We start from the raw sequence: 17,519 nt of genomic DNA, 5'->3' as shown, positions 1-17,519 counted from the left end.
GAGTATATCCGATGATGTTTCACTATGCATATGCACAGTGAAACAACTACTGCAGGTAAGCAATTGAACACATTTATCATCTCCTGCAGTTATCATTCTGTGTGTGGTAACAGCGTCTTGGTGCAACTCTATTAGCAGATTTTCCATATACCACACAATGTCTTTAACTGTAGTCCTCATGCTAAACATTGTAGGGAATTCTGAACCTGGATGTGAAACCTGGAAAAAGTTTGAAAGGTTGGAATGCTACCTAAAAACTGGTTATGGAAGGGTTAAAACAGATAGCTCTTGAGAGGTTCAAGAGATTGGACTGTTACTCCTTCCTTAGTGCTGGGAAGGCTGAGAGCTAGCCCTTGGAAGCTAGATAAAGTAGAATACATATTTGGATTTTGCCAAGGTTGTAGTCTTCATTCTCAAAATAATAAAAAGCTGCTACTCAGGAGGCTGAGATCTGAGGATCACTGTTCAAAGCCAGCCCAGGCACTAAAGTCCGTGAGACTCTTATCAACACTTAATAAGGTAGCCTTAAGCTGAAGAGCTCAGGGACAGCACCCAGAGTTCAAGTCCCATGACCAACAAATATAGTAACAACAACAACAACAACAATAATAATAAGCCAGTTATTCTTAAAAACTCTGTTTTGTCTCTGATTATAATAACAATATAGATGCTTTTTTTTGTACATACCTATGGTAACCGTCTCTGTGCTAAACCTAATAAATAAACTTGCTTGCAGGCTCAAGAGCGGGTGAGCCTTAGGCTCCTTGGTCCCCACTGCTTCTGCTTCTTTCTATGTGTTTTTCTCATTTCTTCAGCTCCCGTATCTCATCACCCTGCCCTAGCTTGCAGTTAGCAACAATACATTCTGTCTCTAAACTGACCTTATTCTACACTGTGCCATTGTGTCTACTTTGGCCTTACCTCTCCCTATTTCTTCACCTTTCCTACCCCTAGAGACTACGGTCCCCAAAGATTTCATGTGCAAATGACACGTAGTATTTTTTTTCTGAGCACTTAACATACTGCCTTCCGAATTCATCCATGTTATCACAAATTCCAGAAGTTCTTTTTTTAAAGGCCGAATAAAATTCCTATATAAAAGGTAAAGAAACCACAGTTTTATTCACTATTCATCTACTGATAAACACTTAGGGTCGATTCCCTATTTTAACTATTATAATAATTCTACAACAAATATTGGGATGTAGATACCTCTTCACCATAGTGATTATATTTCCTTAGGAGATGTATATATATATATATATATACATATGTGTGTGTGTGTATATATATATATATATATATATCCAGTAATGTGATCGATAGGTCACAAGGCAGTACTATTTTTAATTTGGCAGCATAGGAGTACCTCCATTCTGTTTTTCATAATGGTTGTACCATGTTTCTTTCTCACCAACATTGTACAAGGGTACCCTTTTTTCCCAATTTTTTTTGTCTCTTATCTTTTTAATAAAAATTGTGAGCTGATATCTTATTGTAATGGAGACTTTGCATGCCCTTTTCTTGAAAGTAAATTGGGAACCATTATTTATGCATTCTTTGATTGAACCAATAAATAATCATTGTGCAACTAGACACAGGCGAGTCTTGGGAGGAAACAAAGAAAAGCAGGAAAGGGGATGGAGAGGGAAAGGAAGGGAAGGGAAGGGGAAAGGAGAGGACAGGAAGGGAGGGGAAGGGGTGGTGCAGGATGCTGGGAGCAGCTGGGATGGGGCAGGGCAGGGATATACAGAAGATGCACAACTCCTTTTCTAAATGCTGCCATTTGGGAGAATTGTGAAAGCAGGTGTTATTTGGTTATGATTATTGTATCTCGTGATCACAGTGCATGTTTGTAGAGGAGGTAGGGAAGAGTAACTCTCTGCTCTAAGTCTATTCTAAGGACATGTCCTTAATTGAAACCCAGAAATTGGTTGTTAGCAAATCAGTTGTTAAAAAAAAAAAACATTTCAGCCAGGCGCTAGTGGCTCACACACATAAGCCTAGCTACTCAAAAGGCTGAGATCTGAGGACAGCAGTTCAATGTCAGCCTGGGCAGAAAAGTCCATGAGACTCTTATCTTCAATAAACTACTCAGAAAAAAATCCAAAGTGATATTATGGCTCAAGTGGTAGAGCACTAGCCTTGAACACAGAGAGTCTCAGGGACAATGCCCAGACTTTGAGCAAAACATACAAACAAACAAATGTACAAATAAACAAAAAACCAAAAGCAAACAAACATTTCACTTTCATTTATCAGAATTTTGGACTTTTTAAATTTTTTATTCTCTACATTGAGCACAGATAATAGCATTGTAACTATTGATAGTCTTGCAATAAAATGTCATTTAAGTTTCTTGTAAAAGTATACAATATTTTTCATGTACAACATAATATATTTTATTTTTTATAAAATTTAAGTCTCAAAAACAAAAGGAAAAAAAGAACCAAGAATGATAGATAATAAGCTCTGTCAACCAACATGCCATTTCAAAATGCATTGCTAGCTTTGCAGCTTTTTAATAGTCAAATCAATTCTAAAAATACAGTAACCCAATAACCTTTTTCTTGTGGAGCTACTGCAGTTCTTCATTTTTAGTAGCTATAACTGACAAAGACCAGTTGGGGTTTGGCTAATAACGCAGAGAATCATTTAGGATCATTCCAGTCTTGAGGTCTGTTATTTGGAGTAAGAGCTAAGCAAAAGACTAGGCCACTTGCCCAAGAGATAAGCCGTCCTAAGTCCTTTTGCAACATTAAAAAAAAACTGCAGATTGTCTCTAAAGAACAATGTCTCACAAAGTCATTCTGACTGTGTCTTTGGTTTCTTTTACCTACCTCCAGGGTAGAGTTCAAGGCCATTGGTTTATGTTACCCTAAGGAAGTCACAGAAACTGTTTGGGATAGGCTAAGTAAGCTCTTGAATCTGTTGCAATTTTTCTAAGGTTGGAACTCAGTTGTCTAACCATGAAGAGAGGAGAATGGTAGAGGTGGCAGTGAACCGAGCTAACTCAAACACCTTCCTATTCTCTGAGATTTTCATCAGCTCCCAGTAAAGCAAGTAAGCAAATCATTCAGTCCTTCACTTCTCCTTGTCTTTCCCAATGCTAAGTCTGATGATTCATCAAAATTAACTTTAGGAGCTGGTGGGCATTAAAAAGGGACAGATGAATTTGTCTGGTAGATACCCCGTTCTAAAGACCCTGAGACTGAACAACTGCAGAACAAAGAGCCAGAGTAATTCAGCCACAAGATGAAGCAGGGGCATGGAACCTGAGCTCTGAGGCCCCAGTTCCCAACTGGCTGCGTTCCACTAACCAATATCAGTAGGTTATTTCTCCCTTTGGTTTGCTCTAAAAGGTAACTGAAAGGACATGATATTTGATTGCTCATTATATGAGAGCCCAGAGAGTTAGGTCAGAGTCCTACAAAGACTATAATGTAAGGGGCCTTCTCCTTCCTACTGTGGATCTCAGAGAAATGGCTGGGCTAGCTCTTTTTTGTTTAGGCTATCCACAGAAAAGATTTGGCAGTTGATGCAAAACAAAGGTCTCTGAGGAAGTTCCCAAAGCTACGGAGTCCTACAGATTGAATGTGTTTAAGTCTCCGAGTTCACAGGGAATCACAGTGAATGTGATGATGCTGGGCTGATGGATTTTTGACAGACATCACCACCTCCTTCCTTTATAGTAGAATCTGAATCATAGTGACTCTGGAATGTCTCATTTTAAACAGAACTGTCTCCAAATAAGTGTGTGTGGTTAGAATTACAGGATGTTAAACTGCCTTTTCCTTTTATCACAGAATTTTGGCTTAGAACAACAGGGTGGCCCACCTAGATAGAATGTGATAGAAATGTGAAGCCAGCTTTGCCTCACTTTGCTTGGCACTCAAAAGAGCAAGGCCGGGTGCTTGAAGATTTGTCCCAATAACTGGAAAGGGAATGGGGGGAGTTCTTTAGAAGTCAAACTCTGCTATGGCATTTTTTTCCTTCCTTTGCCCTAGAGGAATAGAAAAGGAGCAAGGAAATTGTTTTTATTTTAAGACCGCAGAGGCCAGATTTCAGATCTTAAAGAGCTTGATAGGTAATGAATCTGGAAGTTGAATGACTAAATCTTGTGCTACTCCATACTTCTGATGGTCAAAATACGACGTACTGGCTAAATAGCCAGAGGAGTCACTACTAGGAAAGGGAAAGGGACTGCACTGAAATAGCTTACATTTAAAGACTATAGAAGGGCAATGATGCATATGTACTACCTTGCCAGATGTTCATTATGGATTCCTCCAATGAGAAAACAATTCAGGTTACCTGAAGGGATGAACTGATTCCACCAGAGGAGTTGGAGGGATCCATTGAGGCTAGAGGATGGCCTAAGACTATATCACATCAGACAAGTATATAGTAAGAGGGTCCTAGAAAACCAGCCAGTAAGGATTGACATTTGTCCACTGGTACCCCCAGGGGAAACTAGTATAATTACAATCATGACACTCCTACCCCTATCCTCCATTCCCTGCTTGCTTGCTTGCATGTTTGCTTTATTTTTGGCCAGTCTTGGGCTTGAACTCAGGGCCTGCGCACTCTCTTTGGGTTTTCTCAAGGCTAGAGCTCTACCACTTGAGCCACAGCACCACTTCTAGCTTTCTCTATGTATGTGGTATTGAGGACTCGAACCCGGATCTTCGAGCATGCTAGGCAAGCATTCTACCACTAGGCCAAACTCCTGGTCTCCTGCTTGCTTTCTAATCTAACCTATTCTGGAACAAAGTGTAAAAAGTAGAAGAGCAAGAAAATATTTTTTTAACTATAGGTCTTGCCAGTCATTGGTGGCTCACTCCTGTAACCCTTACCAGTCAGGAGGCTGAGATCTGAGGATTGCAATTTGAAGCCAACCAGGGTGGGACAGTTTATGATATTCTTATTTCCAGTTACCCACCAGAAAACTGGAAATGGATCTGTGGCTCAAGTGGTGCAGTGCTGGCCCTGAGCAAAGAAAGAAAGGTCAGGATTAGTGCTCAGGCTCCATGTTCAAGCCACATGATCAACCAAAACTGAAACAAACAACAATAACAGTACAATTTCTGGATGCTAAATGTCCTTTTTTCCCCAGTGCCAGTCTCCTGCCTGACACAGGTCAAAGCTGTAAGAGTCAGAAACTTCCATGGGGAAGTTGAACCAAATGCCTGGAAAGTTAGAAAATGCATAAATACCTGAGATTGACTAGAAAATCTACCAGTGCAGTCCCAAATTTCATCCAAGGATGAAAAGAAACTGTCCAACAGAGGAGGTTAAAGGGGCAATGATAAGAAAAAGTAAAGTTCGTCCTGTTCAATAGGCTGGTCATATCATGCCAATAGAAACTGATAGATAAATAGATGATAGATGGATATGTGACAGACAGAATTGCCCATAAAATGTTTTATCAAATATGCTAGAGTATTCAGTTGTTTCAATAATTTCAGACCAAAGACAGACTTTGAGTAAGGTATTAACTATATGTGACTGACTTTCTAGCCCGTGCTTTCCACAGAAATTAACAGTAGCCCACACTAAAAAAAAAAATGTCAAGCAAGCTCAGTCTGCAAGTAAAAGGACTGCCTACCATTCCTGGTCATTCCTTTTTATTTTTCAATTCTGAGTTCAAGTTTGAACTTGAGATCTACCTCTAGAAACTTTTACACTTGTCTTGGCCCAGACCCTCAGTTCTCTAGATCTCAACCTTCCAAGTGGCTGGGACTACAGGTATGAGATGTACCCATCCTTAAATGGCTTACTTCTATGTACTATCTTTTGTAGATACTAAAGGGTCCTCCAAAGGGATCTGAAACAATTTTCAAATCATTTCTTCCACTTCCATTTACCACAAAAGTCTGCCATCTTTGTCTGGTCATGCCACCTTTAGGGAAGGGACCCAATTGCAGCTCTCATTTACCTTATTTTCTACATATAACATGCTGGTCTGAAGCATAAGGGTCAGAAATTCCACAAAAACATAGCACAATGGACAACCAGAGATTGGCCTTGAGGGGAAGACTGAACATGTCATTTCTGCTGCATTTCTTCTAGCAATTCCACTGTAACCTGGACAAAGCTGCTTCCCATCTTAATTTGATCCCCAAGTTGCTCTTTTGCAGTTCAGTCTTCCCACATCTTATGAGAAAATATCTCAACTTTAAAAGCAAATGCTCTAGACTGCAAATACACTTAAGCTATTTTAGTCATCTGAGCCTTTTGGGCTTATAGTCTTGGCCAAACTAAAAAGGTGAGGGGAGGTGGGTGGTGAGCCACTTTCCCACAACCTTGCTATCAGATTTTTATGAGTCATAAGTCTCATACTAACGTTTGCCACATGATATTTATTAAAGCAACGTTTATTGGCAAGTAGACACAAAATGGATCAGAAAACCTCTGTTTTTTTAAGGTTCTCTGATCCCATCTTACACAGAAGTTTAACCAAAACCAGACATTCTGAAGGCAAACACAGAAGGTACTCAGATTTGTAGCCCTCTGTGGCTCACCTCAGAACCATTCAGGAGCTCAGTTTCAGATTCCAGCATTAAGGGAACAAACCATGGAACTTTCTGGGGTGATAACTGTCCCTGAAATGGTAAACCCTACTATATATCAGGAAAACACTTTATTCAAGCAGCTAAGTCTCTGGGTTACACACAGAGACTAACAAGACATACATTTATTTTGGGCACTCATGTTCATTTATAATATCTCTGATGGTGATTAACTACGAGACTGTAGCTACTGTCTTTGGGATCTGTTCAAATGCTAACTAATTGCTTCTGGGGTGTCAATTATTGGTTAGGACAGCTGACTTCCCCTAGAGTAGGTCAGACTATCAGACACCTGCTCATACACACGTGCTCATATTCATGCACAGACCCATGTCTAGGCTCAAGTAATTTAAACTACAGGCATCTTGATAATATACAACTAAAAATGAGTATCTGCCCAAGTTACTATTTCAGCACTGTTATAACTGACATTTATAGCAGCATTAAGTAGAAGACTGACTTTTTTAAAAGTAAAAATGAAATATATTGATTTTACATTAATGACATGCGATCTTTTTATTTTTTTCAATTGGGGAAACATAAAAACTATAAATTAAGTTAGACTCAGCCACAATCCTATAGAAAACAAATGTCAACTTTGAGTCTTTTTTTCTATGTATTTGTATACATTCTTATACACTTATTTGTTAAATTGGACAGCCTGATATAGTTGGCTACTCCTAGAGTTTACTATTATGACTATAAGCATTTGTTATTTGGGGTTGTTTTGAGTGATCTATTAACGTAAACAACTTTGAAGGTATCAGCCAGAGACCCACAGATAGACTTACATTGGGAACGGCTCTTCACGGTCAAGAGGAATGAGGGAGTCATAAGAGTTGGGATCTGGTGTTCCCCAAAGACCATGTGCTAATGGCATGGTTGCCAGTAGGTAGAACTTTTGGGAGGTGGTACAATCTTTAGGAAATAGACCTAGTAAAGTAATGTCACTGGGGATATGCCTTTAACATGGATATTGGGATAGTGGCTCCCTCATCACCACACACACACACACACACACACACACACACACACACACACACACACACACACACACACACACCCCTCTGTGCTTCTTGGCTGCCATGAGAAGGGAAGCTTTACATAGTGTGCTCCCTGTCATGAATTTCTGCTTCACCCAAAGCCCAAAGCAATGGAGCCAAACGACCATGGACTGCAACCTCTGAAATCATGATCCAAAATAAATCTCTCTTTCAGAGCTCACCATCTCAGAGTTTTGTTGGGTTGTTGTTGTTGTTGTTGCTGCTGTTGTTTATAGCTGTCTTTCCTGTCTAAACCAGGAAAGACTCAGGAAGAGCAACCTCAGATGGTATAACAGCCTGTGGCTTAAAACACAGGAGAGCTGTCACTCCCCATGTGAATGTCTACAAACTAGAACAAGCACAGTGAGAGGACCACCAGAGGGCCACACCTAGAGTGTGACTTGAAAGTACAGAGCAAGGGAATAAAGTCATCCCTTTCTCTACATCCCCTGGTTGTGACTTTCACTGGCAAAACCACGCTAGAAGCTTTCTTGTCCATAACGCTCACAATGTGGTCAACCTCCAGAGTAGAACAGAGGAGAGGCTGAGGATGGAGTCAGTAGGAGAAGTACACCACCCACATGAGACAGAAATATTTTTAAGCATACAATCCATGCAAAACTCAAGAGTTCTGGAGAAAGATAAATCTATAAAAAATAACCTCAGCATTGAGAAATACTATCAATAAGCACAGTTAGTGTATGTAGGTCGCATATTACATAAGAGCCCACATAATTTGGAGGTATGCACATGTGACACTGATAGTAGATTTGAGTATATTTTCTGAATGTTTCCAGTAGATAGCTCATGCCTGTAATCCTAGCTACTCAGGAGTCTGAGATCTGAGGATCAAAGTTTGAAGCCATCCCAGATGAAGCAGCAGAAAGCCAGAAGTACAACTTTGGCTCAAGTGGTAGAATATCAACCTTGAGAGAAAAAGCTAAGGGAGAGCACTGAGGCCCTCATACACATTCCAGTACCTACACATACGTGTGGGTACACATGTGCGCATGCACGCATGTACAAACACATACATGCAAATCACTGTAACCATTTTCCAATAGATGGAAGCAAAGTATATTTTTTGCCAGTTCTGAGGACTGAACTCAAGGACTGAGCACTGTCCTTGGGCTTTCCTCAAGGCTAGTGCTCTACTTGAGCCACAGGACCACTTCCAGCTTTGCTATGTACATGGTACTGAGGAAATGAACCCAGGTATTCATGCATGCTAAGGCAAGCACTCTACCACTAAGCCAAACTTCCAGCCCCCAGAAGCAAAGTATTTTGAAGAAAGGACTATATGTTTCTCTAATGTACACAAAAGCTCCATACAGACCCAGAAGAACCCTCTAGTATGTGGGACGACAGCATGCCTTTCTTAGCAATTCTTATAATTTTTTTTAGAATAGTTTCATCAAGTTGTAGCTCCTTTAATTTCCAAAATGTATCTCTTCTGGGCCTGGCTCTCACCATTTCCTGAGTTTTATTTGGCCGGTACTCCTCCTCCTGTGAATTCTTTATCTTACCTTTCTGTTTAGCTTGAAGAACAAATCCTTGAGATATGAAGGGAAAACAGATTGGCCCTGGGTCAAGCTGTGGACATATCACTCTCCTTTCATTGCACTCTGGGGTCTCTTCCTCTAAGTTTCTTGTCACCATCTTCCTCCTCACCCATCCACTACAGTCACTACAGACTAACATCCTTTGCCTTTCACCCAGGGCTGCATTCCTGGGCTCATTTCAATGGCAGCCTTCATTGACTGAGCTTCTGGTCTTCCATCAGCTTCCCTGTCAATGTCCTCATCTGCATCCCATGTCCTGTGATTACCCAGTTCTTCCTAATGTTTTGAACCGAATGCCACTTTCTTCCTTCCTCTGCAACTCCTTAGGTTTTTCTGGAAAACTTTCCAGTCAAACCATCAGGACTGCTCCCCAAGTAGACTAGTACACCCCCAATGGCAGGGAATTACCATTCCCTTCTCACATCAAAATATTCCCTGAGGCCAGGATACTAGGAAGGCCTGAGATTCCTCTTTTCCCTCTAAAACTCTCATTGATTTTTCTCCACAGAGATAGCAAAGTGTTTCTATCATGAAGGGATCAATGTATTTCCTGTTTTTTTAAGATCCTTTCCACTTGTCACTTGCTTAGAGGGAGGTTTTCCTTTCTCTTTGCAGTTTGACATTTCTTAGGTGCCCCATCCCCTGTCAGGAACATCATTGCCTGCACTTGCAATGAGGCTGGTGTGAGGGCACCACCTCAAGTCATCAGAGATGTCAGAAATTAAGGACAGAAAACCTGAATCAGAATGTGTGTGTCTTATTATATTATTCACTCATGTATGCAGGTGTTCATGCATTTCCTCCACAAATCTCCATTGAGGAGTGACAAGTACCAAGATGAGCAATTAATTCATCATCTCTATCACGAACCTAAAGTCATATTGCTAATGTAACTAGAGCTCTGTGTGGCTCTACTGCATATACAAAACTATATTGCAGAAGTATTAGAAGAAACTAGAAGACAAGCGCTAGTGTCTAATTCCTATAATCCTACCTACTGTGAAGATCATGGTTTGAAACCAGGTTGGGCAGAAAAGTGCATAAGACTCTTTACTTCCAATTTACCACCAAAAGGCTGGAAGTGGAGCTATGGCTCAAGTAGCAGAGAGCTAGCCTTGAGCAAAATAGCTAAGGGACAGTGCCCAGGCTACTAACTAATTCAAGCCCAAGTATTGGCATGCGTGTGTGCACACATGCACACATGCACACATACACACATGCATGCATGCACACACATATACACACAAACTAGAGTAATTTTCTGTTTTGTGTGTATGTATTACTATATATTATTTATGTGTACATGCAAGCCTATATGTGGCATATACTTGTAAAGAAAATTACTGGAAAAAAGAACCAAGAATCAGAGCTGAAGGGGGGGCTTTCTTTTCTATTAATTATCCTTTCATACCATGTGATAGCTTTCTCTGTATATGTATAGCTTTCCACACACAAGTTTTAAACAATTAGGTGTTTGCTTCATTATATAAATGAAAAAGTGATGATTTTGAGTGAGACCAGGCTCATGAAAAGCACTCTTTATCCTAAGTTGTACGCAAATATGGGCTTAATATAATAATTCTTCCCGCTGAAGTAAAAATTGTAGCTTCTGTCTCCTAGGTAGACCTTGATTGATGGATTTGGGGGATTCCATGATAATAAGTTGCTGGAAACTCCCCTTGGGGGAGGTGAGGGGCCAGGTTAGGTGAATAACATGTTCACGGGCTGGGTTTCCTCCTAGATTGAGAAATCCACAGCTCTGGCCAATTTCCACATTCTTGAGTAGCCTTTTTTTAATATAACTGAAACATAATTAGCTAAGTTAAGGATCAGAAATGCTTTCTAACAGAAAAAAAAGTCTCATTCAGAGTCACTTTCTGGCTCAAAAACAGAAACTGAGTGCTCGGGTAGTCTTTTATTATCATTTCAGCTTGTCCCTTCCAAGCTACTGCTTCCTTAGCTAGACTCATTTAAAAGATAAGCCTGTCTATGCTGGAATCTTCTTCCTAGTTAAAAGAAAAAAAATTCAGTGGAGATTTCTGCTTTGAGAACACAATTGACTAGACAGATTTGGTCTTGCAGGCACTTTTTTGGATAAATATTTACTAAGCATCCACAAAGCGACTGGCACCATTAAGTCTGAGTGTCAGAAGGGCACAATTAATAGTGTCTGCTCTGTGTCAAGAAAAAGCAAGGGCCTTGTACATCACCTCCTCTGTGAGGAGAAGCAATAGAGACAACTCTACAATGGAGCCATCACTTTCTGCCATCTCAGCCTGACTTACCCCTGGGGCAATGAAATCTACACTAACATGAACTTGCCACCATTAGACCAGTTGCTGGCATCGGCTTAGGGTTTTGGTGTTGGCTATGGCTTACACAGATCAATATATATTTTCTTTATAGGTTAAACTGGAACTGAAATGATTCCAAACTATGTTGTAGAGTGTGGGGAAAGCCTCCTCCCCAGTCCTGCCCAGAACTCTGGCAGACATTGCAACAATGGCACCAGGGATACCTCATGAGCCAGGGGAAACTGATGTCTCTCCATGGACCACTCTGTGGAAACCTCTATGTGGACCCACTCTGGGTGCTCAGCCAGCAGCAAGATGGAGGCCTTTCCTCTTGTGGGGTCAGTAGTTGCCTTCAGAGGTAGAAGAGGAGCTCCCTTCTGAGAGATGACAGCAGGACTGACAGTTTAATGAAGGAATCCATACGAGACACATTCTGGAGAACTCAGAGGTGGTTCCATGACCCTGCAGCTGGAGACAAAGGAATCATTTTTTATAGGACAGAAGATGGATGGCCCTGGGCTTTGTTTTGGTTCAAGACAAACTGAGTCTCAAAAGTAGAGTCTGTAAGCTTAAAGAGAAGGAAGTTGAGAAGTAAGGTACTATCACCTTAGGAAGAGGAACCCCTTTATGCCCAGTGCACTCAGATGAGCATTGTAGATGCCAAATAAAATCCTACTTCTCTATTCCTGCCTCTCCTCCACAGCCCTCTCCATCATCAGACTTTGAGAACTTACTTGAATTCAACTGGGAAACAGCTGATTGGCATTTTCCATCTGAGTCCAGTGCATTATCAATCTAGGGAATGACGGAGACAGCAGGGCATCTGAAATGTACCAAATGGCTGAAGAAAAAGACCAACAGGCAACTCTTCTGCCTCAGAGAACCAGGAATCTGATTCTTCTCATACATAACCTTCCTCACCCTCATCCTCCATGGCTCTAAGCATCTTTAAGGAGTTCCTTTGCAAGACAAGAAGAGAAAGTGGCCTAGTCTGTGAACCATTGGGCTCTCTTCAGTATCCTGATTCTTGCTGGGAAACTGGATCAACCAAAGTATCACAAAAATAGTGTTTCAAATCAACCAATGCCAGCATAAGAGTCAGAAAAAGTCAAGATCCCATGTCACCCCAAACCACCCTGGAGAATGTGCAGAGGCCTGGAGAGCCAGCCCCACTTGAAAACTGTGTCATTACCATGGGAACCTACTGGATGCCAGGAGGCTGCCAAGAGTGCTTAATTAAGTGCCATCTCTGACAGTTGTGATTAAGAAATTAAGGGCACAGTAACTGGGTGCCATTCAGGCAATGATATAGTGACACAGTGAGGGTCTCTTTTGCTGACAACAAATAGGAGAGCTGTAATTATGCCATGGCAAGCTGCAGCTGGGTGTACTATTTGGGATTTCAGATTTTCCTTAGAGTTTTACAACCAAAGAGATGAAGGGCCCACCTCCCATTTGAATGGTGGCTGTATTTAATGAACTTAATTCCACTCCTTGGGGTGAAGAGGGCATCCACTCTCCATTTGCATGAAGCAGCCACGGATCTGCCCACAGCTACAATAGCAGAGATAGTGATTTCATTTGTTCTCTCATACATTGATTCTCACATAGTTCTGAAGCTAGATGTTCAAGATCAAAGTCCCCACCCAGGTTGGTGGTTTGTTGGCAAGCTGGCATCCCTTGCTCATAAATACATGATCTTGATCTCCAGTGGCATCTATGCATGGTGTTCTCCCTGTGTACACGCCTGTCTGTTTCCAGATACCCCCTTTTATAAGGACACAATGATGCTGGATAAAAATTCATCCTATTGGTCTTATCCCAAGTTTAACCTCAACCCAGACCATCTTTCTAAATAAGGTTGTATTCACAGGTACAGAGTTAGGTAGGATTTCAACACCTTTTATGTTGACAGTTTATCCAATGATATCTTGGTTCTAATTAATTCTTATCTGTTGAGAAAAAAGACAAAACCAGACAAAAATAGAACTGTCCTGATTGGCAAGTGGTTTCAAAGTAGATATTTAGCAATCCTCCCACTACCACCCGCTACCTATGGTCTCTGAGAGTCTGGCAATGGCAGTCCAACTTGCCCTGGTTGATTTTCCCATAATTCAACTGAGAAGGAGCCTGAACTTTTTTCCTCTTTATTCCCTGCTCTCACTTACTTAATGAGCAGATGGCAAAAATTCATTTTACAAATTAATCAGAGAGGCAGAAAAATGTTATAAGACCAAAGAAGCACTCAACAAACACACAGACAAGATCATCAAAAATATGGATATGATTTCATAAATGAATGAAAAGCTAGTCAATATCCACAATGCAATGACCAATTGCCTCTCCACTGGACAAAACATTTCCATGTCTATGGGCCCAAACCACTTGTATGACCACAAATTATCTACAATTATAAAGCTGTGGAAAAGCTCAAAGGCAACAGAAGTTGGAAATAGCGGGAAAATTATTCACAAGATACTACCTTACTGATTCTTTTTTTTTTTTTTTGGTCTGTTGTGGAGCTTGAACTTGGGGCCTGGGCATTATCCCTGAGCTCTTTTTCTCAAGGCTAGCCATCTATCACTTTGAATCATAGTGCCATCTTCAGTTTTCTAGTGGTTAATTGGAGATAAGAGTCCCATGGACTTCCCTTTCTAGGCTGGCTTTCAACCACAATCCTCAGATCTCAGCCTCCTGAGTTGCTAGGGTTACAGGCGTGAGACACTGACATCCAGCCTGTTGATTCTTATGTAGATTGTCCTACACAGACTCCCTTTCACAATTTTGCCTTGTAGACTCTATGGCTCCCCGGTGCTCAGAGCATCTGCCTGGACACCACCAATGACTCCAGAGTGTGTTCCTAGCATGCAGGGGTTCTTCTGGATAAAGAGGAGTCACCCTCCAAGCTGCTCTCCCCATCTCACCTTCAGGCCTCACCACCTCTGTGTCCTCTCCAGTACACAATTTTAGAGGTCAACTCCCCACTCCCACCCCCAGGCTAGTCCTTACCTGGAAGTCCTCCAGCCTTAAGAGTAAACATACCTGTACTCTCTGTTTTGTTTGCCATCCACTTGGAACTCTAAAGCAGAAGCTAGAATTGTTCTCTGAGCTTCCCTACCTAATGGCTACATGATCTTCCTCCTCTAGCTTTATGACCTCTGATCTCAGCATGATGGTGAATCATGTCAGTAAGTGCAATAGCAAGAGATCTCCTTCCACACCCCCTCCAGGACCTGGGATTGGAGGGGGGGCGCAGTCACTCACTCACTTTTCCTCCTCTCCCCTTCTCTACCTCCTACCACATGCACAGAATAGACTGTCTGGAAACTGTTCTTGCATTCCTGTTGTTACAACTGCACTCGGAGTACATCCCATGGATAATGACGGGTCCTAGGGTGGAGACAAATTGTCGGGCCATTTGCCTCATGTGGGAATGTCTCTGAAAGGTCATCCTACCTCAAAGCTCCCCATGAGATAACAGAGGTGTCGGTTGCAATTCCATGAGAGTTCACCTTCTGCTGGACAGTCCTGTCTGCTTTACTCTCCTTACAAATCTTGAGCATAAACTTTAGTGTCTCCAGGTCTCTTTTCCTGGGAACATAATACTGCAACAATAAGATAACCTGAGCATGTAATAAGGGTTTAAATATGCCACCAACAAGTTATCTGACCTCCACCTGTCTCTCCTGCCTGGTCTCATTTTCCTGAGTAAATCAGACCCAAAGAGTCATTGTGTTCATAATAAACCACAACAATTTAACAGCTAATTTCTTTTTTGTTTTTTGTCAGTCCTGGAGGTGGAACTCAGGGCCTGAGCACTGTCCCTGGGCTTTTTCTTTAAGGTTGCACTCTGCCACTTTAGCCACAGCATCATTTCTGGCTTTTTTATATGTATATGGTACCGAGGAATTGAACCCTGGTCTTCATGCATACTAGGCAAGCACCTTACTACTAGGCAAAACTCCCAGCCCCAACAGCTAATTTCTGAATGTGCAAACAGCAGAAGGATAGATGTATGCTGGGATGACAGAAACCAACCCTGTCGCTCATGGCCCAGGCATCACAAACACGCAGTTAGGAGAGAAAGGCAAGCCAGCCTTTACTGACAAGTAAGTAGCTGGCATGACAAGATGGGAGGTGACTCTGTCCCCAGCAAAGTAAGCTGATCTGAAATTGTTTTCCTTCCGTGTGTGCCAGGCTCCTGATATTGATAGCCCTGGGAACAAGTAGCATCTTACTGAGTTACATTCTCTCCCTGATCTGCACCATCCTCTACATCTCAGGGAAGAGCAGGGCTCTTGTTGGACAGCAACATGGCACAACCAGAGAGACTTTCAGTCTCTGAGCCTCTGCTTCTCCATCAGCAATGCCCCAAACGGAGCATCAAGTACAGGGTTGTATTTGAACTGATATTGCTTGTTCCATGCTTAAGATAGGCAGGACCTCAGGGATCTTAGAGCCCATAAATAGATGGAATAAAACCACACATGCACACACACACATGTGCACACATCCAACTTTTCAGTCCTGTGACTGACAGGGCCTTTCCCCTCCCATCCCTGGGAGCACCACAAGCAAGGTTCAAGCTGCATTGGGCAGATCAAACGTGCTGAGACTCAGCCTCTACACCTGGAGAATGGGGACAAAGATCAGCGTGAGTACCACAAAGTACCCTAAAAGGTGAACTCCACACATCTCAGTACCTTCACACAATGGAAGTTTCCCGTGGAGTCCAAAACAGATGTGACCCATGCAACTATGTCCACCTTCTATGTTTACAGTGTCTGTATCCTGCATTGGTCTACACATGATACAGGAGAAAAGAATGATGGAGGAGAAAAGAGGATCAGGCATGGAAGAGCCCACTCTCCCTGGAAGTAGCAATGTGGTCACTTATATACTTACAGCTAAAGCATAATCATGTCACCTTGTTTTACTGTGGAGGAGTCTGGGAAATAGTCTTGGTGTTTGCAAGAAACCCATCAGTCCTGCCACAGGACAAGAACCTTGTAGAACTGTTGGTGGATTCAATAAGATAATAAATGTTCCAGGTGTAAATGTTACTCTGTTGGGTTGAGCCAGGTATGGTTTACAACATCACAACTCTGTACCACTCTAACAGAAAAATCCTTAGGTGTTGTGAGGTTGTCAAGTGCAGATGGCAAAACACCAAGTATGGCAAAATTCTCATTTTTGTTTGAAAACATGTTTCCAACATTGGTAACAAATATTGCCAGTTGCCTTTTTCTAAAGTGAAAGGGAATTGCTTCTCAGGCTTTTGGCTAAGATCAAGTGTAGTATCTGTTCTTATCAGTTAAAGTGCTAGGGATAGGCTCATTTCATCCATTTTTTAAAGAATTTATTAATGTTGATTTTTACATCATATTTTAAATGACAAGTTTAACAAACAAGTGTTGAAGGAAGGAATCTGTTTACAATCACTGGGACTTAGTATTTAGAACTTAATCAAAATTAGGCTAAGGGTTTGTATGTCATAGAAATATATTAATTTGTGAAATAAAACATTGGGGCTGGGAGTTTGGTCTAGTGGTTGAGTGCTTGCCTAGCATGCACGAAGACCCGGGTTCGATTCCTCGGTACCACATACATAGGAAAAAGCCAGAAGTGGTGCTGAGGCTCAAGTGGTAGAGCTCTAGCCTTGAGAAAGTCCAAGGACAGTGCTCAGGCCCTGAGCTCAACCCCAGGACTGGCAAAAAAAAAAAAAGAAAGAAAACATTATGTCTATAGAGTCATAGGTTTTTATGTCTATATAGTTATGTTTATATTTCCATTACCATGTCCATAGCTTTGGGTATGCAGTTATTGAGTCCTTCCTCTTGTACTCTTTGGATTTAATAGCCACATATTAGGGGTACCATGCACCTTTTTTTCCTTAGGTCTTGACTTGTCTCACTCAACATGATTCGCTCTAGGTTCATCCACTTCCCTGCGAATGCCATTATTTTATCTTGTCTGTTGGCTATGTAGAATTCCATTGTGTATATATACCACATTTTCTGTATCCATTCATCTGCAGTAGGGCATCTG

General features: G+C 41.6%; 1 pseudogene; it reads left to right on the top strand.

Moving 5' to 3' along the window:
* Positions 1-16,733: 16,733 nt before the first annotated feature.
* On the top strand, positions 16,734-16,849 carry LOC150065759 (U2 spliceosomal RNA; annotated as a pseudogene).
* The last annotated feature ends 670 nt before the right edge of the window (positions 16,850-17,519 follow it).

The sequence above is a fragment of the Megascapheus bottae genome, chromosome 3 (genome assembly GCF_031878675.1).
Source record: "Megascapheus bottae isolate mThoBot1 chromosome 3, mThoBot2.hap1, whole genome shotgun sequence".
Taxonomy (NCBI): domain Eukaryota; kingdom Metazoa; phylum Chordata; class Mammalia; order Rodentia; family Geomyidae; genus Megascapheus; species Megascapheus bottae.
This window is presented reverse-complemented; position numbering and strand designations above follow the sequence as displayed.